The sequence below is a fragment of the Protopterus annectens genome, chromosome 13.part0, assembly GCF_019279795.1.
Source record: "Protopterus annectens isolate FY-2018-M chromosome 13.part0, PAN1.0, whole genome shotgun sequence".
Lineage (NCBI taxonomy): Eukaryota > Metazoa > Chordata > Ceratodontiformes > Protopteridae > Protopterus > Protopterus annectens.
Window position 1 is genome coordinate 1,170,530,935 of NC_056747.1, and position 8,700 is coordinate 1,170,539,634.

An 8,700-nucleotide genomic window follows, 5' to 3' on the forward strand; every position below is an offset into this window, starting at 1 on the left:
ATAAATTTAGCTGAAAAATGACTCGTGAATCATACTGTCAGCACTGGAATTTACCTTTGTGCCTTTCACCAGCTTTCCCTCACTGCACATCATCCTACTAGCCAGCAGTGTGCTAGGAGCGGGACATGCACAGTCACTCACTGGCTCCAAAGGTATAAGTAGGGGAAGTTCTGCAATGCCCAGGTGAAATTCCTCATAGTAGTATAAATACCATCTCAGGTCTCCCCTGAAAAGAGGCCACTAGCCTAGCGGGACTAACCTGGTCAACAAAAGATTGATAGACAGATAGATAGATAGATAGATAGATAGATAGATAGATAGATAGATAGATAGAGCAATCAATCTTCAGACTAACTTGTCTTATACTTCCTATGATTCATGATCTTTGGTGATCTATGTTAAACTTGATTAACACAGCCGAGTATACCACCAGGCATTTCTGCAGTTACCTCCTACTACACCCTTAGGCATCAGTCCAGATACAGATTTGCTATATCCAGGACTGTTTGTAAGCTTCTGAGCCCCCTAAGCATTTCTGTGTTGGAGGGAAGCCTTCTAGCTTATCAGTGGGAGTGGTAAACACTAGGTAGCCTATTACCACAAGAGTGGTTTCTGGCCCAGAAATTGTAGTTTATTGGCCATTTGGGCAGTTTTTTCATCTTTTTCAACCTTCTGGTTTAAAATCCTGCATTTGCGCTTGTTTCCCACCTTTTCTGTAACTAGTCTAGTCCAGATACAGATTTGCTGTATCCAGGACTGCTTGTAAGCTTCTGAGCCCCCTCAAGCCTTTCTGTGTGGGAGGGAAGCCTTCTAGCTTATCAGTGGGATTGGTAAGTACTAGGTCGCCTATCTACCACAGGAGTGGTTTCTGGCCCAGAAATTGAAGTTTATTGGCCGTTTCAGCAGTTTTTCCATCTCTTTCAACTTTCTGGTTTAAAAGCCTGCATTTGCGCTTGTTTCCCACCTTTCCTGTAACTAGTCTAGTCGAGATACAGATTTGCTGTATGCAGGACTGTTTGCAAACTTCTGAGCCCCCCAAGCCTTTCTGTGTTGGAGGGAAGCATTCCAGCTTATCAGTGGGAGTGATAAGCACTAGGTAGCATATCTACCACAAGATCCAGGTACAGATTCTTAGTTTTAGCACTTGAATTTGCTTATTTGTGCTCAGCACTTGTTCAGAACTTGTTAGCATTAAATAAGCTACAAGATACTACAGCACTCAACCTTCCTCTTTACCTAGAGGAAAACAGTTTTTTGTACTTATTTTCCTCACTTGCTTAGTAAAAAACAGCTCTTATACTCACTTTCCTCACTTGTCTAGAGGAAAGTAGTTTTTTATTCTGGCATGTCCAAGGGTCAGCTCCCGGTGTTTTCTCCTGTCTATCTGATGAATCTGGGCATTTTGGGGCAATGTAACAATTGCCTCATGTACACAGACAACCCTCTCCCCCTACCACCCAACACTACAACCTGTGAGAGATGCACTTATCTAGCCAAACTGGAGGTAAAGCTCTCTCCAACCAAGACTGAACTTGACAGTCAAGGGGAGAAGGTAAACAGTTGCACCACACCACATTCATCACATAGTCCCACTAAACCTACACCACCAAAATCCACACATAGAAACACAAAAACATTCACAGAGGCTCTCAATAATAATCTGCTCAAGCAACAGAGACCTCCAAAGCAGAAACACAAGCAACCTCCACCCCCCAACACAACTCAAATGACACATAGCCTGCAGACTCAGTGTGCCACTCAACCACAGCCCATAAGGCAAAACAACCCAACACACTAGTCATAGGTGACTCTATAGTCAGGCACACTGATGTCCCACTCACCAGGCTAAACAAGGAGAAGGTTACTGTCAGCTGCCTGTCGGGTGCCAGGATCTGCCACATAACCCATGGACTCAGGTCACTCCACAACAAGTACAAATATGACAATGTCATTGTCCATGTTGGTGTAAATGACCTGAGATGTACCTCCCTGGACTACATGACTTCCATGTGGAAGAGCTCTCTGATCTTGTAGCCCATGCAGGTATGAACCTAGCCCTGAGTAGCATCCTGCCATCACCAAGAATGATACCACAGTACAAGAACAAAATGATTGACTTCAACAATCGGTTAAGCTTCTGGTGTCATTCTAAGGGGATCCAGTATCTGTCTGCCTGGGACAACATGGTCGATAGACCATGATGCTTTGCTAGAGATGGCCTGCACCTGTCACCCTTAGGATTCCGGATACTGGGTAAGGCTCTTGCTGCCCCTACAGTGCCTTTTTAGGCAAGGTTCAAATGACAAATTCACCACCATAACAGGAACAGGTAAACAAAAACTGAGGGTAATGCTACTCAATGCTAGAAGTCTAAAGCTCAAAATGCACTCCCTCATGGCACTCCTTAAAATTGAGAACATCAATATCTGTGCAGTGACTGAGACTTGGTTCAAGGCTCCAGAGAGAACCCCTGCATTACCAGGCTATAACTCATACTACACTTGTCCGCCACCTAACCTGGACCAGAACACCAAAGGCAGAGGTGTGTCCATATTCATTAAGTATATCCACACCTCCAGGCTAGTTGCTCAGCATAATGCATCCGAGGTTATCCAAGTGCAACTAACTCTGGGCAAAACTGCAATCAAATTTGTAACTTGCTACAGATCCCCCACCATGCCCCAGGATTCCCACTCCTCTTTTCTTGATATACTGGAAAATATTAGGGTTCAACCAAACACCCTAATAATGGGCGATTTCAACTACCCCACCATTAACTGGGAAAACTACTCATGTACAAACTGCTTTGCTCAACGCTTTCTGGAATTCATAAATTCCAATGCCCTGGATCAACTTATCCACACCCCCGTCAAGGGCAGCAATATCCTAGACCTAGTCATTACCAACATGAGTGACCGATGTTCCACACCTGAAGTCAACTCCTCGTTGGTCCAATCCGACCATAAGCTAATCACCCTAGATATCCACATCCCGCCCCCACCCCCCATTAAGGAAATCACAGTAAAAAATTTCTCCAAAGCCAACTTCATGCTTCTTAAGACAGAAGTGGCGAACTTCATGACACCCATGCAGATGGACAATACAGTTACGACTACACAGATGCACTCTATAAGCACTTACACGAGTGCATGGATCATGCTATCCCAAACAGAACCAAGACGCTATCCTCCGAAAAAAGGAAGCCAGTCTGGTAGTCCCCTGCCATAAACAAACTGTACAACAGAAAGAAGAAACTGTTGCAAAAGAGAGTAAAATCCTATGAGTGGAGGAGTTCCCTGGTCAGCCTCAGTAAGAAGCTGAGATCCCTTATAAGATCCTCCAAAGCTAGCTAAGAAAACAAAATTGCCAGTGATTCTAGGGACAACCACAAAGCATTCTATAGTTATGTCAAGAATCTCAATGGCAACACCCAGATCTGCACTGAGTTACAGCACAATGGCATGAAAATTACAGAACCAACTGATATTGCCAACATCCTGGCAGATAGAGTCAGTGCTAACTTTACCCACTCTCACCCCCTAAAGGGCCCATATCTATACAGGAAGAATGCAGAGTCCCTATAATCACAACTACGCAGGTAAAAGCTGCACTATCTAAAGCCAAAAACACAGCATCCATAGGACTGGACAACATCCCAGGCTGCATTTTACAGGAACTTCAGAACGAACTGGCTCCCCACCTAAGCACCATGTTCAATCATAGTCTCACATCAGGCTTTGTGCCCACTGAATGGTGCACATCAACTCAACAGTTATCCCACTCCACAAAGAGGGAGCCACCACTGATCCTGGGAACTATTGCACTATTAGCCTGACGAGCCTGGTCTGTAAGGTCATGTAACGTATCGTAATGGAACTCATAAACAAAGACATTGGTAACCTCAAACTCTGGACCCCACCCAGTTTGGGTTTGTGAAAGGCAGATCATGCCTCCTGAACCTGATCGACTTCTTTGAGGCATTCACCAAAGCTGTAGATGAGGGTAAGGTGGTTCACATAGCCTATCTTGACCTCGCCAAGGCTTTTGACACCATCCCCCACTCTGGAATTATAGATAAACTCACTAAACTAGGTATAAATCCCTACATCACAAGATGAGTTGCCAGTTGGCTAACTGGCAGAACCCACACTGTAAAAGTTGCAGACTCCAAATCTGACTTCAAATCAGTGACAAGTGGAGCACCACAGGGTTCAGTCCTGGGACTTCTCCTGTTTGGTATCTACTTCTCTGAAGTACAGGCTAACATAGAAGGTTTTTGGTTAATGAAGTTCACAGATGACTGCAAACTGGGAGCCATAGTTGAGTCCCCAAATGATGTGGACATCCTACAGAAGGGCCTCACTGAGACAGATGCCTGGTATCAGAGCCATGGCCTCAAGCTCAATGCCAAAAAGTGTATTGCCATCCCCTTTTGTAAAAACTCTGTACCCATGAACTACCACATAGGTGGCAGTCTACTTAATGCCGAATGTGTGATGAGACCTTGGGACCCAGGTGGACAGTAGTCTCTCCTTTGATAATCACATTGCAACAGTAGTCAGGAAATCCTCCTACGTGGCACACAAAAGGGTTCTCATCTAGGAAAAAAGAGGTCATTGTTCCACTCTACTCGACATTCATTAGACCCATTATAGAGTACAACGCCCCTTTTGGAATGTACCTCACAAGACATCTGCAGCAGCTGGAAAGGCCACAGAAGTACCTCACACAGAGGATTACTGGCGTCAAACAGATGCCGTACACTGACCGTCTCAAAAAACTCCACCTTTACTCCATAGCATATCGCCTACTCCGAGGTGACCTCTGCCTAACATATAAAGCTATGTCAAACCCAGAGCTGGTGGACATACTTCACCTAAAGAAATCCCAATCCGTACGAGCTACACGCTCTAGGGACCTAAACCTTGTCACCACAATAAACAGGACATGCTGGAGGGATAGATTCCTGTCCCAGAGACTTCCCATACTCTGGAACAAGCTACCCATCTATGTCAAGCAAAGTTCCTCATTAGCACTCTTCAAGAAAAATCTTGATGAGTGGATGGGAAATAGGAAATACACCCCGGGGATCACTTCGGTGGCTCTGCTTGACAGGGGCACAGGAAAATAACTTTCTTGGGTGGCGTAAGCCATGGAACCTTGTTGGCTAGGCTTACGTAGGCCCTTGGGCTGATAGCCTAGTATCTACCTATGAACCTGTGAACCTATATATTGCTTGTTCATATTTGCATTAATAATTCTAAAACCATGCTACATAGTAGTTATCAGAATATTTTATCTTGAAGCATACATGATGGCAAACTGAATTGCATTAATGTTTGACCAATCAGTATTTGTTAGAAATGTAAAGTGCTAACTTAATTTTTTAAAAGTCTCAAGCCACACCCACCTGGAGCTAAAGGTACACACTCAAAAGAGCTGTACTGAAGTGAGTGAGTTAAGGTGTTCTATATATAATACAGGTGGAGGTTGAGTATAATGCATCCGGTTTTCTATTATTTTTTCTTTCTCTCTTTTTTCTTCTTTTTTTGCTTTTTTACATTTAAGAATTATAGTGAAGTGTATGTTTACAGATAACTAATTGTTAGGCTTTGTTTTAATGACCAAATGTGATTATTTTTGATGACTTAAGTGGAAGAAAACTGAACAGAATGACAAGAAATTATTATTATAATATGAATGCAGTATGAAATTTCTAATATAGGAAAAAGAGAGGGCTAAGTTAGATATATATTAAAAGAACCTGTGTTATGAGGATATTGTTAGCAATTTATATGCATTTCCAATAAGTTGAAAACAAAATGCAAAAAAGTAGTTTTAATAAAGGATGGGAAGAGTAGAGTATGACTGAAAAAGTTGGGAATTTTATTTAGAGACTTTCTCATCTGAAGATGCAGGTAAAATATGAGATTAAATACAATGTTAGAGAGGAAAGAACATATTCTTACACGCTATGTAATAAAGGGGAAACCATATAAAATGTGTGTTTTAAATGTAAAACGGGGTTCTGGGATTTGTTAAGAGAAAAACTAAGTTATGACAACAGAAATTATTATTAGACAACAATGTAATTTATAGTTATATTTCACATGAGAATCACAGATTCTGGATAACATTTTAGTTATAAGTTTATGGGAACACTGGAAAAGTAGATGCAGGGAAGTGTTATATAATAAAAAGTGGAATAATCAGGTAGGTATGCAGTTTATACTAAAATGGACATTATAACAGAAAATAGTGGGGGAAATGAACATGTTTATAAAGTCATAATGAATAAAAGAATGTGAGGGGAATTGGTTGTTTCATTTGAAATATTCATGTTGATATGTTGTTGATATTTATTTTTCTTTTGTATTAATAATGCACTCTTAATCTTTTCTATAGGTCCTGTGGTATTTATTACATCCACCTGAGCTACTTGCAGCTTCAGCAGATGGAACCTCAGTTTAACATCTCATCCAAAGGATGGCACACACAGGAGTGCAGTGCCCACCTTATGCTGCATTGCAGTGTCAGTAATGGAAAATGAATCCAAGAAATTGATATAAGAATATAACCCACAGTCTTCTGATCTTCCAGCTTCCTGCTCAGCCACTGACCCTGAACATGAAGTCAGTACTCTGATTAAACAGTTTCACTTTGACAAGACTGTGGCAGTGGATAAGATCTGGATATAAATACTCAAGGTGTTGGACATTCTTAGGGTGTTGTGGTCAATGTGTCTTTTCAATTTTGAATGAAAAATTGAGAAACAATAACTGAATTGGCAAACTGGACTAGTGATCCTCATTTTCAAGAAGTTAGAAATAAGGTGTGCTTCTCTTATAGAGGGCCCATGATCCTTAGCCTCCAAAACCTTTTGTCAGGATGATAGAGAAGACCTGAGCCTGTAACACAGGAGGAGCAGTGTGGAGTCTGTCCTCACCATAGAACAGTGGATCAAACCTTTGTCATGTAGTAGATACTGAATGATTCATAAGAGTTTTCAAATAATGTGTACATGTGTTTTGTGGACCCAGACAAGCCATGTGACTGAGTACCAGTGCATGTCTTGTAGGAATGCTGCAAGAATATGATGTCCAGTGGCTGATCCTATGTGTGTGGGCTCTATATTAAATAGTCTCCTGCTTAGGTTGTCGAACACCTAAACGTTGACAACTAGAAATTGCGAACGGCCTTTTCCACACAGGGAAACAAGTCATTTGGCTGTTATGTGGATTTTGCCCTGTTTACAACATAGAGTGATCTCGGAGTTGGTATATTTAGTTAGGGGAAGCCCCCCACTTGATTTCTGTTTAAAATTTTTTTTCCACTTTGGCCAATGGCATTGTTTCCCTGTGTGGAAACAACTACTCATAATTTTAAGTTGTCGACGTTTAGGTGTCAACGTTTAGGCGTTTGACAACCTAAGTGGTCGACAACGTAATATAGACCCTGTGTGTGGACCCAAACAAGCCATGTGACTAAGTACCACTGCATGTCTCGTAGGAGTGCTGCAACAATAGGATGTGCAGTGGCTGCTCCTATATGTGTCATTCATTTCCTGTATTTCAAGAGTATCAGTTGTGTCTGTAATCCCAGAGCTAAGTCAGATACGTTCAAAATGGAAATAGAACTCTGCCAACAGTATGAGCTGTTTCCACTTCACTTCATGGTTTTTATAGACAGGCTATCAAAGCCCATCCAAGGTATGGAGATTATCTAGTTATTGGGCATGAGAGCTGCATCTTTGTAGTTTGCTGATGTTGTTGTTATCCCAGCCTGAAATGACGCTGTGAAGTACAATGAACCTCCACATCATAGGTCATGGGTCTCTCCTGGAAAAGCTGGGATTTATCTCTATGGGAGATGGGGAGTAGCTTTCTCAAGTAAAGGAGTTTTAGAATCTAGGGGTCTTGCTCATCTCAGGTATAGGGAAAGTGGGAGATGCACCAGCAGATGGCATAGCTGTGGCATTATTGTGGCAATTGTACTACACTGTGGTGGTGAACAGATGAGTCATACAATAAATCTTGTCCTCTCAGCAAGTTTAGTAAATAACACAAAGGGACAAAATGTGCTCAAAACATCTTGAGGCTTGTGTTATAAAATGAATTCTCTACACATTTGTATCAGGAAAAGACTGCGTAATGCTCAGAAAATGCTAATCCATGGTGGTGCAGGCAGCTCATAGGTGCTGGGTTGTACCTATTAGAAAGAGGCTTTCTTAATCTAGGACGATACTGAGGAACATGTTAGGATGTGATAAGAACTTCCACAGTAAGCTTCAATGTTATTGTAACAGCTGACTTATGACAGAGTATAATTTTGTCTGCATTGTTTTGAGTCTGTTCTTTGTAAATTTATTTTATTTATTTATTTATTTATTTTACATTTGTTGACCGGGATAGTCCAACTGGATGCATGTCCATTTTCAGCGGAGGCCCGGGGAGAAAAGCTCCAAGGGGAAGCAGATACAGCATTACATAATACATTACATATTACAAACAGACTATTTACAGAGATTACATAAGTAAGCAAGTTAAACAAGTTCCACGGGTTAGAGTTAATCCTATGCGCAAGTCAGGATTAAATTAAATTACACAGTAAACTGGTTAACAGATTTTTTACACATTCTAGAGAGAGTTAGCCAGGCCTGATACATTGACATAGCCAGTTAAGTGACAAATGTTGTTTGAG